This window comes from Pinus tabuliformis, chromosome X (genome assembly GCF_031772625.1).
Source record: "Pinus tabuliformis cultivar Carrire ecotype Pingquan chromosome X, CPIR1, whole genome shotgun sequence".
Taxonomy (NCBI): domain Eukaryota; kingdom Viridiplantae; phylum Streptophyta; class Pinopsida; order Pinales; family Pinaceae; genus Pinus; species Pinus tabuliformis.
This window is the reverse complement of record NC_142308.1, coordinates 915828056-915834055: the sequence shown is the minus strand read 5'-3', so window position 1 is coordinate 915834055 and position 6000 is coordinate 915828056.

Below are 6000 nucleotides of genomic sequence, written 5' to 3'. Positions count from 1 at the left end.
CAAAGTCTTGGTTGGTGCAGTTGGCTACATGTACTAAGAAGATAGTTCATAACTGGGTAATAGCTTATGCATTTGAGTTGAATGTTATGCCTACTACAACACATTTTGAATGTATTGACATTGATATCATATAATATTCTTTTGGATATGGATTGGTTGTATCTTCATAGGACCAAAGTAGATTTCTATGACAAGGTTATTCAGTGCCTCAATGATAATGGAGAAAAGATAATTCTAAAAGGAAATAATCATCCTACATCAGTGAGGATGGTCATCACTATGTAGGTTAAGCACAGTTGTATGAAAGAATGTTTGATTTTTGCATTCCATATCTCTAGTGGCCAGGGTAAGGATGTTGAGGGTGAAAAAATCTTCAAGAGTTATTCTGTACTATAGTAGTTTCAGGATGTGTTTCTAACAGAGATTATAGAGTCCCACCCCACCCCCCAATAGGGAAGTGGACTTTTCTATTGAGTTGGTACCAGGGGGAGTGCTAGCACAAAATGAAACTTATAGGATGAGCACACCAGAGTTAGTAGAGTTGAAGTTGCAATTGAAGGAAATGCATGATAAGGTATACATTTGCCCAAGTGTATTGCCTTGGGGTGCACCAATATTGTTCGTGCAGAAGAAGGATTGTACTCTCAAGTTGTGCATTGGTGACAGGAAACTGCAGAAGGTGACGATCAAGAATAGATAGTCATTTTCGAGGATTCATTACTTATTTGACTAGTTGATGGGAGAAACAATGTTCTCAAATATTGAATTGAGATTAGGATACCATGAAGTACAAATCAAAGAATAGGACATCTACAAGACTGCCTTCAGGACCAAGTATGGGTATTACGACTTTGTTGTACTTTAATTTGGTTTTACTAACGCTCTAACTAATTTTATGTGCTTGATGAATAGTGTGTTCCATCCTTATCTAAATTTTTTTTTCATTGTATTCATTGATGACATCATGATATATTCGAAGAATGAGTAAGAGCATGTTGAGCATTTAGTAGTAGTGTTGACGTTGTTAAGAGGGCATCAGTTGAATGCTAAGCTTAGCAAGTGAAAAAAAATACACACATAGGTGAACTACTTGGTACATGTCGTTTCCAAGGAAGGCATCATAGTAGATTCAAAAAAGGTAAGAGCTATCATGGAATGGGAAACTCCTAACAATATTGATGAAGTGTGACCATTCATGGGGTTTTCAACTTATTATAGAAGGTTCATAAGTAACTTCTCACACATTGTCTATCATATTACATCATTGCAAGGAAAGGTAATACGTTTGAATGGATTGAAGAGTGTGCAACCAATTTTGAAAAGTTAAAGCAGTTGTTGATTAATGCACGAATGTTAAAGATTTCATATTTGGATAAAGTGTTTGTAGTCTGTAAAGATGCTTGCAAGAAAGGGCTTTGTGGAGTCCTTATGTAGGAGCGATAGGTGATATTCTATGAGTCCAGGAAATTGCATGAGAATGAGAAGAACTATATGACTCATGATCTTGAACTAGCAGCTATTATTCATGCCTTAATGATGTGGAGACATCTTCTTAGTAGGAGGTCTGCATTGATGAGCAATCATAGTTGGTTGAGATATATGTTTGACCAATCAAATTTGAATTCCAGGAAATCTATATGGTTGGATACCTTTAATGAATTTGACTTTAATATAAGATATATCAAGGGTAAGGAGAATGAGGTTGTAGATGCTCTCAGCAAGAAAGTGCAGTTGAACCATGTTTCAACAATGAGATCATATGGGACAATTTTATAGTATTAGATGTTACAGGCAAGATAATAGAATGATAGGTACATGGAACTTATGCACAAGCTGCAATAGGGTACAGGTGATCAAGATATGGACTATCATCTTACGACAGAAGGATCAGTGAGATTCAGCGACAAGATCTGTGTGCCAAATGACAATGAAATCAAGAAGCTTATCTTGAGGGAGTTTCATGTAAATCCATATTTAGGTCACTCAGGATATCAAAATACATTGATGAAAGTGAGGAAGTTTTACTACTTGCCGAATCTAAAGATGGAAGTGACATCATTTGCGGCTAGATGTTTGGACTGTTAGCGGGTGAAGGTAGAGTGTAAACATCCTGGTGGATTGCTTCAGCCTATTCTAATTCTAGAATGGAAATGAGAGGTCATTTCTATGAATTTCAGTATAGGTTTTTCGAGGAAATCGATGAAACATGATTATATCATTGTTGTGGTAGACAGGTTGAGAAAGGTAGCTCACTTCATTCCAATGAATACTACTTATTTAGCTAGTGAGGTAGCAGATGTCTTCATCAGGGAGATTGTGAGATTGCATGGTGTTCCAAAGTTGATTGTTACACACAAGGATGTCAGGTTCACTTCTAAGTTTTGGAAGGAGTTGTTTGCAGGATTGGGGACAAAGTTTTCCTTCAGTACAAATTATCATCCACAAATAGATGGAGAAAAAGAGAGGGTCAAGAGGATATTGGAGGATATTTTGAGGATGTATGTTATGAAACAATAGAGGAGATGGGAGAAGTGTGTTCCATTGGTTGAGTTTTCTTAAAAAGACGGTTATCAGGAGTCACTGAGGATGAGTCTTTTTGAGGCAATGTATGGTTGGAGTTGTAGTACTACCATTAGTGGGAGTGATCAATTGAACATGGTACTTATTTGACTAGACATCTTGGGAGACATGGAACATGAAATGCACGTTATAAACAATAACCTAAAGCTTTATAAAATCCTGTAGATTCACAATCTCATGCAATGTACTAAAGCATAGGACAAGAATATACTTCTACTTTCAACCAACATAAGCCAATAGATCGATGAAAACAATAATACTAAGAAGAATATAAATCAATGACAAATAAAAAAATATGTATCTAGGGAAAGCCACTGCTCAAAACCTAGCTATCTGTATTGCATATATCAAAAATATGAGTGAAGATACAAATCATTTTCTCACTAGGACAGTGCCACACAAGTATGCTCAACTCTCTGAGCTCACAAGCTAACTCTTGGCCAACACTTAGCCAATTCTACAACTCTCCAAGATCCTAATCTCTTGCGTAATTCCTAGGATGAATAGCTTGCATTTAAAGGGAATTCATGCTTCCAAAACTACACAATCCAAACATACGACCAACCTCTAATGCATGCATGATATTTACACTCCAGTAAATAATAACACTAACAGTACACTACCCCTGTACTCTAGTCTCAACTAGGTCTCTCTCTGAACAGACATGCATGAGCTTCTCATGAGGGAATATTCAATTAACTGGAGTAGCACTACTGGATGCACTAGTGCATCAACTGAGTGCTAGTCCTCAATTAGTTGCTCAAATAGTTTGGAACTAATTTAACTAAACTTAACTCCGTAAACTGAGTGATCTAATTTCCAACTCAAATTAAAATTATATTGGATTCCTAAACCTTAGGTAGAGCATATACATTACTGCAGATAGAATTTCAAATCAAAATTGCTAAGATAATTAAATTAATTAAACTCAATTAACTATTTACAAGTTGCGATGAGAATAGAATTCGATTTTAATTCTCAGTTTTATTTAAGGACAAATTAAACTAGAATTTCTTGTTTCCATTTCTCAACACTCCCTCTTAGAAAGAAAGGGATTATCAGCTACCTTGATCCTATCTCTGTGAAACTCAAATTTACATCTTGACAATGCCTTTGTCAAAATGTCAGCATCTTTCTCCTCTATGGGAATGTAAGTTAACAACATAATCTGCCTCTATACACAATCTCTAAGATGATGATATCAAATATCAATATGCTTTGACTGATCATGAAAAACTGGATTTTTAGAGATTTTGATACAAATTTGATTATCGTAGTAAATCATAGTTGGATCCATCCTCTCACCAAATAAACAAACTAGGATCTTTCTCATCTAGATGGCCTCACATGTTTCCTGACTCACCGCCATGTACTTTGCCTCTGCCAAGTTGAGTGCAATCGATCTTTGTTTACTATTGTACCAAGAAACTGTCATAGACCCAATACTGAAGATCCCTCCTGATGTGATTTTCTAGTTGGATGGACTCCTTACCTAATATGCATCAGTGACACCTTGAACCTTCACTCTCTCTATCCGTTTGTGCCATAATCCATACTGAGAAGTGCCCTTGAGGTATGTAAACACATGCTTTTCCACCTTCCAATACATTTTTGTAGTCCTAACCATCACTTGACTAAGCTAGCTAACTGCATAGCACATATCCGATCGTGTTTTCACCAAGTACATGAGTGAACCCACAAGCTTCCTATAAATACTAGCTTCCACTACTTCCCCTGAAGTAGCATCATCCTTCCTCCAGTTACCTGTTAGAGGACTCTCGATGGGTTTGTTGCTCTCCATGCAGAATCTCATAAGTATCTCATTCACATACTTGCACTGAGACACAAACAACTCCCCATGTCCCTGTCATACCTCCATGCCATGAATGTAACGCATGAGCCCCATGGCCTTCATCTCAAACTCTCTTGCAAGGTCCTCCTTGGAAGACTTGATCAAATTATCATCACCTATCAATATCAGATCATCAACATAAAGTACAATGATCAATAGTTTACCTTCCACCACTATGTGGTACTGGTTCGCATCCGCTTCACTCTTCATGAAGCCCAACCTGGTGAAGTATCTATCTATCCTAGTATACCAAGCACGGGGTGCTTACATCATCCCATAAAATTCTCTCTGAAGCCATGACACATGCGAATCATGATCAAAGGTCTCAAAACCTTCAGGCTACTCTATGTACACCTCTTCCTCAATCACGCCATTAAGAAAGGTTGTTTTCACATCCATTTGATGTATCTTCCAACCCATCTATGATGCTAGTGCCAATATAGATCTCATCAATGAGTACCTTTCTATAGGAGCAAATTTCTCATCATAGTCAATCCCCTTTACTTTTGAAATGCCACAAGCCAAAAATCTAGCCTTGTGCTTCTCCACACTACCATCTGCAACTTACTTTACCTTATAAAGCCAATGAGAACTCACCATTGACTTGTCCTCCGGTCTTGAGACCACATCCCAAAAACTGTTACGAACCATGGAGTCATACTCTTCCACCATGGCATCAACCCAAACTGATTTCTCCACTGCCTCCCTAAAGGAATATGGCTCTATTACAACACATTCACCCATAAGAGCCATGTATCCAATGTACGTCTCAGGTGACATCCTTTCCCTGCACTGAGAAGTGGGTGCTCCCACATTCTTCGGTGCATCATCCAACAATTCATCAGCCTCTCTGGGGCACTTTCTTCCCTCTTTGGAAGACTATGCCTGAGTGGATGTCTCCACTCTCGGATCTTCTACATGTGGCTACTCCACATCAATTTTAGGCTCCTCAAATTTAAGAGCTAAAATCTCCTCATCTCCATGTAGCTCAAGCTCCCTCTCAAGGGAAACTTGCATGTCCTTCTCCTCATCGAATCTGACATCCTTGTGAACCACTACCATCCTAGCGATTGACATGTACAACTGATAGTTGTGAGGTGTATCACTATACCCCCCAAATATCCCCAACTCGGTTGTCGAGTCAAGCTTCTTTCATGCATATTTGGTCATATGGAAATATACACATGACCTAAAGATCCTGAAGTGACCAACATCTCGTCTCTTACCAGAATACGCCTCCTCTAGTGTCTTCATCTCAAATATCTGATGTGGGCTACAATTCTCAACATAAACCATTCGGTTGCATGCCTTAGCCCACACGTGTAGTGGTAAGGCCTAATCATGAAACATTTCCCTTGTTTCCCATACTATACTTTTGTTCTCCTCTTGTTCACCCCATTCTACTGAGGGTTGTGGGTTGTTTTCAACTCTCGTTTAATCCCTCTTGCTTCACATAAGTTCTTAAACTCCTTTATGACATGCTCACCACCATTATCACTCTGTAGATCTTGAACCTTCTTCCCCAACTCTTTCTCCACCAATGCTTTAAACTCACAAAACTTTGTGAA